The 7,850-nt window shown below is 35.9% G+C and overlaps 2 pseudogenes; both read right to left on the reverse strand.

Annotated features, from left to right (window-relative positions):
* Positions 1-574: 574 nt before the first annotated feature.
* Positions 575-1,273, reverse strand: LOC133907071 (photosystem II protein D1-like; annotated as a pseudogene).
* LOC133907070 (maturase K-like) lies at positions 1,158-3,384 on the reverse strand (annotated as a pseudogene).
* Positions 3,385-7,850: the final 4,466 nt, after the last annotated feature.

Raw genomic sequence — 7,850 nt, forward strand, 5'->3', positions numbered from 1 at the left:
CATAAGTAAATGGATCCCGGTTGTTCAATCCTTTGATAACCAAGGTCATTCTTTGCTAAAGAGAAATGATCACTATGAGTCAGACTCAATAGAATTGGATCCATTCCAAATAGCGAGAATTAGGATTCTTGATCCCTCTCAACCTCTCTTTCAATTCGAGGATCCAGAGAGGTGTTTTCATAGTCATCTCTGAATATTTGCCATCTCCGAATATTTTCGATTTCATTTTTCTATGATATGTCTTTCTATATGAAAATTGGTTATTTACGATGTATGATGATCCCTGTTAAGCATGCACGGCTGAATGGTTAAAGCGCCTAACTCATAATTGGTAAATTTGCGGGTTCAATTCTTGCTGGATGCATGCGAACGGGAACATTCCATAAGTCTATTGGAACTGGCTCTCTATCCTTGGAATCTCACCCATCATCCATACATAACGAATTGGTATGGTATATTCATACCATAACATAAGAACAATAAGAACTCGAATTCTTATCGAGACTGGAACTCAGAGCATAGGAGGGAAAGTCGATTTATGGATGGAATCAAATACATAGTATTTACATAGTATTTACATGTGGAATGGATGCATAAGGATGTTGTGCTCCGCCTGAAATACAATCATAAAGTTGAAAGTACCAGATATTCCTAAAGGCATACCATCAGAGAAACTTCCTTGACCAATAGGGTAAATCAAGAAAACAGCAGTAGCAGCTGCAAAAGGAGTTGAATATGCAACAACAATCCAAGGACTTATACCCAGATGGAAACTAAGTTCCCACTCACGACCCATATAACAAGCTACACCAAGTAAGAAGTGTAGAACAATTAGCTCATAAGGACCACCATTGTATAACCATTCATCAACAGATGCAGCTTCCCAAATTGGGTAAAAATGCAATCCGATCGCCGCAGAAGTAGGAATAAGGCACTAGAGATAATATTGTTTCCATAAAGTAAAGAACCAGAAACAGGCTCACGAATACCATCAATATCTACTAGAGGGGCAGCGATGAAGGCGATAATAAATACGGAAGTTGCGGTCAATAAGGTAGGGATAAAACACCGAACCATCCGATGTAAAAACGGTTTTCGGTGCTAGTTATCCAGTTGTAGAAGTGACCCCACAGGCTTGTACTTTCATGCCTCTCTAAAATTGCAGTCATGGTAAGATCTTGGTTTATTCAAATTGCAAGGACTCCCAAGCACACGTATTAACTAGAAATAAAATAGATAATAGAAGGCTTGTTATTTAACAGTATAACATAGCCTATATACCAATGTCAACCAAGCGAGCCCCAACGATTGGATTTCCATATAACAAAATTCACCAAACCAAAATATTTTGTAAATGAGTGAAAATTCAAAACTCAGATTGCTCTTTTCTATTTTCCATATGGGTTGCCCGGGACTCGAACCCGGAACTAGTCGGATGGAGTAGATAATTCTTCCTTATTACAATAGAAAAAAAACCCCTCCCCAAATCGTTCTTGCATTTTTCATTGCACACGACTTTCCCTATGTAGAAATAGCCTATTTCTATTCCGAGCAGGAAGTCCACTAATTTTTTTAATTAGTAAATCGATTCACCTACTATTTATTTAGGGGGAACATTTCAGAATGGAAAATGTGAAAGTTTTATCTTGATATCGATCATTTCTAGTTTATTAGTTTTGTCTAAGTATTAATTAAGAGTAAGAGGATTCACCAGGTCATTGATATGGATAATATCCAAATACCAAATACGCTCACTGTGTGATCCATGGAAAGAAAAGTGAGTTGTTTTGGTGAACATCAAAGAAAAAACTTGCTCTTCTTCCGTAAAAAAATTCTTCTAAAAATACCGAACCCAATCGTTGCATAAAAGTTCATACCGTACTTTTATGTTTACGAGCTAAAGTTCTAGCACATGAAAGTCGAAGTATATATTTTAGTGGATACAAAGTCCGTTTTTTCAAAGATCCACTATGATAATGAAAATGATTTCTACATATCCGACCAAAGCGATCAAGAATATCCCAATATGATAAATCAGTCCAAACAGGTTTATTAATAGGATACCCCGATCCAGTACAAAATTGAGCTTTTGATAAGGATTATAGTATCAAATTTTTTCATTCGAGTATCTATTAGAAAAGAATTCTCAAGCATTTGATTCCTTACTAACAAGGTATTTATTGGTACACTTGAAAGGTACCCCAGAAAATCGAAGCAAGAGTTTGTTAATTGGTTTATACGGATCCTTTGCAGTTGAGTCCAGAAAGAGAAAAAATATTACAAGAAATTGACAAGGTAAGATTTCCATTTCTTCTTCAAAAGAAGAGTTCCTTTTGATGCAAGAATTTCCTTTCCTTGATATCGAGCATAATGCATAAGAGGATCCATAAAGAACCATATGGTTTTCCGAAAAAACCCTGGGTACATTACCCCAAAATGTTCCATCTTCCTAGAAAAGTGGATTCGTTCCAGAAAGGTTCTAGAAGATGTTAATCGTAAGAAAGAAGATTGTTTACGAAGAAACAACAAGAAAAATTCATATTTTGATACATAAGAGTTATATAGGGATCGAAATAGTCTTTTATTTTGTTTTTTCAAAAGAAAAATTGATTTCATTGAAGTAATAAGACTATTCCAATTCGAATAATAATTGAGAAAGAATCGCAATAAATGCAAAGATGGAACATCTTGGATCCGGTATTCAAGGAGTTGAACCAAGATTTCCAAATGGATAGGATAGGGTATTTCTAGATGTGATAGATAATGTAAATGCAAAAATTTGTCTTCTAAAAAAGGAAATATTGAATGAATAGATTGTAAATTTTGAAACTTTGGTATTTCTTTTTCTTCCGGACAAGATAGTTCTCCTAGCGAGAATGGGATTTCTACAACGATCGCAAACCCCTCACATAGAATCTGAGAATAAAACTCAGGATAAAAATAATTGCTGTGATCCAACAATCGATCTTGGTTAGGATGATTAACCCAATTAATCCAAAAATTCTGCTAATACATTCGAATAATTAAACGTTTCACAAGTAGTGAACTAAATTTCTTGTTATTACACCCTATAATTTCCACATGTTCGGAACCATTTAATCCATAATCATGGGCAAATGCATAAATATATTCTTGAAAGAGAAGTGGGTAGACAAAGTATTGTTGACGAGATTTCTGTTTTTCTGAATACCCTTTGAATTTTTCCATTTGTATTTCTACTTGAATCAAACAAAAAAAGCATTTCTCGGTTTATCAAATGATGATACATAGTGCAATATGGTCAAAACAGGGTGTTGCATTTTTTAATACAAACCCTGGAAAAAAAGGAAGTCTAATCCATGGATTTTTTTCTATCAAATTAGTTTATGTTTGTTCTAATTACAAAAAAGAATAAATCTTTTATTTTTGCAAGCCAATCGCTCTTTTGACTTTGGAATACAGTCTTTTTATCAATATACTGCTTCTTTTACACGCTCAATTCACAACATCCCTTTTCAATCCATAATCAAGAATAATTAGGATTTCTAAAAGAAGAAGTCAAGGGTCCACTCATAGGAAAACCCAACCTTTCCCAGCATCAGGCACTAATCTATTTTTAATGTCTAATTAGATCGGGGAATCATTCCAATTAAGAAGTTAAGCTCGTTGCTTTTTATTTTACCAGAATTAGAGCCAGGCTCTATCCATTTATTCACTACACCCAGAAAATCAGAATTTTTTATTCAAAAAAATTGATTTTATTAAGACATACTATTTTTTCCGTTCATTACCTTTGAGGATCAGTCATGGTCTTCTAGACTCTATCAAGAGTCTGGACGAATTTGTTGCTTGACCCAAATGTGTAAAAGATCATAGTCGCACTTAAAAGCCTAGTACTCTACCGTTGAGTTAGCAACCTAGATAAAATAGGATCTTAGATACGATCGAAATCCAAAAATTGATGGAATTACACCAGACGCTCCTGCCAAAACATTGACTTAGCAAGACATCAAAAGAAAGATTTTATCACCCATTAAAAACACTCAAATACCAAAATGAACAGATCCGGTTAAATTTCACTAAGGTTAAAAAAGGAGCGGCCCCAATCACAATGGGAAAATAGTCATTTTTTTAGCAACTTTTATTTAAAGAAATAAAATAATCTTGTATGTGTATGAGAGTACATGCAAGGGGGGCAACCCTATCATTTGAGCGAAGTGTAGATAGAAATACCTAATATGGAGTGATGATAAAGAGACCTATCTATCTACAAATTCTATTTGTTCAATAGACCTTTGTCAATGGAAATACAATAGTAAGAAAACCAATTAGATACAAAAAGGAAATAAAATAAGGGCTTTTGTTGGATTGGCACGACATAAATGCAGCAAAAAAAAATAGGACTAAGAAAGAGGCAAATTGTGTCTAAATAATTAAGGGGTACTAGTGACCCTATCCTACCTTTTTATTCATTTAGTTCTTCAATTAACTCAAAGTTCTTTCTTTATCTTTAAAGAATTCTGCCTTCCTTAAAATATCATAAACAGTTCTTGTAGGTTGAGCACCCTTTTCAAGGAAATAGAGAATAGCAGGAACATTGAAACAAGTTTGATTCTTTATCGGATCATAAAAACTTACTTTTCGAAGATCTCTTCCTTCTCTTCGAGATCGAACATCAATTGCAACGATTCGACAGACAGCTTATTGGGATAGATGTAGATAAACAATGCCCCCCCCCCCCCCCCTAGAAACGTATAGGAGGTTTTCTCCTCATACGGCTTGAGAAAATGATTCAAATTTATGTCTACAATACAAGTAGATAGAAATTAGACTATGACTTGCATTAATTTCCTTACAGAAAAGAAAAAACAAATTTCATTTATACTCATGACTCAAGTTGGCTGTTGACTGACAGACTTCAAAAGAAAAATCCTTCGAATTTTTTTGAGTCGTCTCTAAACTTTTTTCTTTATCTCATCTTGAACAAATTGACTTTTATTCCTTATTCTAATCTAATTCTATTGTTGAGACAGTTGAAAATCGTGTTTACTTGTTCCGGAATCCTTTATCTTTGATTTGTGAAATCCTTGGGTTTAGACATTACTTCGGGAATTCCTATTCTTTTTTCTTTCAAAAGAGTAGCAACATACCCTTTCTTTGTTTTCTTATTTCCTTCGATAAATCATTTCCCTCTTCTATAGAAATCGAATATGAACGATTAATTCTGATAGCCTTTTAATCGAAAAAGTTTTTCCAATCTTCCAAAATTGGACTTTTTTCTTATTTTAACCTTTCGATTTCTATATTAAGGATAGACTGACAAAGTTGGCCTAATTTATTAGTTTTCACTAACCCTAGATTCTTTCCCTTGATAAAAAAGAAATTTTGACCTCTCGACCTCCATGGTGTACTATTTACTTATAAACAACCCAACGCAAATTCGGTTCGGGACGAATAGAACACACTATGTCGAACCAAGAGAATTTTCATTACTATGGAAAATGATGGATAGCAAAATCCACAATCGATCATGTCCTTCAAGTCGCACGTTGCTTTCTACCACATTGTTTTAAATGAAGTTTTACCATAACATTCCTCTAATTTCATTGCAAAGTGGTATCGAGAATTGATCCAATATGGATGGAATCATGAATAGTCATTAGTTTTGTATACTAATTCAAACTTGCTATCTTTGGAGAAATATGAATAAAAGAAATAATTATTTATCAGGGAAGACTTTGCAAAGATCCAATTTATTTAAACCCATATTCTATCATATGAATGAAACATAGTTCGAAAAAGATGAATAAAATAGTTTGCTTAAGACTTATTTATTATGGAATTTCCATCCTCAAAAGAGAACTCGAGATGATCAATCCTGAAATGAGAAGGATCTACTCTTCTCCAACAAATAAACTATCAACCTCCAAAAAAGTTGAATTAATTTATTTACTAATATATTTTTCTGTAACAAAAACAATTAACTATTAACCAAATAAACTATGCCAATGAAAAGATTGGCAGTTTTTTGGTAGTTATAAAATTACCATACTTCTTTTACTCGAGTAACAAAAGAAAGAAAAAATGAAGTAAAAAAAATTCGTGTAAAGTAAAATTAAGGTCTTTGCTTTTACTTATAGCATTCTTTCTTTTTTTAAGGTAAAAGAAAGCACTAAAAATAAAAAATAAGAAAAGTATGATTTTTTTTAATCCATTCTATCCAACAAACAGTTCTTACCTTATCATAAGCTTTCTAGAATGTACAAGATCGCCTCAATTGGACTTCGTATGCGAGAATTATGCCCGTTTTAGTGACATGATATCCTGGGACTCTAAGTAGACTTTGGAGTTCGACTAGGACTTGATTTTGAATCCGAGTAGACTTGGCCTTTGAGTGATGATGTTCAAGTGAGCTTGTGGTGCTTCTCCCGTGTTCCTAGTCAATAAAACATCACCAAAATTTAGTAGTAATCCATCCAAAAAGTATGAACAACGAGAAACGAGTTCACCTGGTGGTTTAATTATCGTGCACGGGCTCTTGTAATTGGACCTTGTATGATTTGAGGATTATTAACAGTGTTGCTCTTATCCGAAGGAACCATGTCCTCATCATCTCTAGATGATAGGTGGCCCCGGCAGCCTGTGTTACAACTATGGGCGCGTCGACCACTTAGAATGGGATTGCCCTTATCTGAAGCTGGGAGCCGTGGTGAATGCTCCAAGGCCACCACCCGCTCAACCCACTCCTCAAGCCTCCCAAACTACGCACGTCCCCAAACTTGGCCGAGTGTGTCACATCACCAACGAAGAGGCTCGAGAGGATGACAACGTGCTCATTGGTACGCTACTTGTGAACTCTCATCCAGCAGTTGCTCTTTTCGATTCGGGAGCATCCCATTCTTTTATCAAGGGTAGTTATGTTTTGAGTCACAATTTGGTCACCGAGACCCTACCCTCTGCCTATCACATTGATGCACCCGGTACTAAGTTGACAACCAACCAAGCTGTCCCTAAGGCTAAGATCCTCATTGAGGGAGTTCAGTTGTCTACAAATTTGATCTGCTGGATCCTAGAGGAATGGATGTCATATTAGGAATGAATTGGTTGGCCAAGTATGGGGCTCAGCTTGATTGTGCCAGGAGAGTCGTTTCTCTCAAGAATCCCAAGGGTAATCGGGTTTCTCTTCATCTTGGGGAGGGTTGTCTCCACTTGTACACTCTGAAGGTTGTCACAGCCACGGATCTCCTAGATATTCCTGTGGTATGTGAATTTTATGGTGTCTTCCAAGAAGAATTGCCAGGAATGCCACCCGACCGAGCAGTGGAATTCTCTATTGATCTCTTGCCTGGTATGACCCCAGTTTTGAAGAAGTCTTATAAGATGCCGCCAAATGAGTTGGTGGAGTTGAAGAAGCAGATTCAGGAGTTGCTATCAAAGGGTTTCATTCATCCGAGCCCATCACCCTGGGGATCCCCGGCGCTCTTTGTGAAGAAGAAGGATGGTACTCTGCGGATGTGTGTTAATTACCGTCCGCTGAATGAGGTCACGGTCAAGAATAAGTATCCGCTTCCTAGGATAGATATTCTATTTGATCAGCTGATCGGTGCCCGTGTTTTCTCAAAGATTGACTTAAAAGTTCGACCGGAGGATATTCCAAAGACGGCTTTCTCTATTCGCTACGGACTTTATGAGTTCACCGTCATATCCTTTGGCTTGATGAATGCTATGGCGTTCTTCATGTATTTGATGAACATGGTGTTCATGGAGGAACTCGACAAGTTTGTCGTGGTTTTTATCGATGACATTCTCATATAGTCCAAGACTATAGAAGAACATTCTAAGCATCTCCGAGTTGTTCTTGGGCGACTTTG

The sequence above is a fragment of the Phragmites australis genome, chromosome 24, assembly GCF_958298935.1.
Source record: "Phragmites australis chromosome 24, lpPhrAust1.1, whole genome shotgun sequence".
In the NCBI taxonomy this organism is placed as follows: Eukaryota; Viridiplantae; Streptophyta; class Magnoliopsida; order Poales; family Poaceae; genus Phragmites; species Phragmites australis.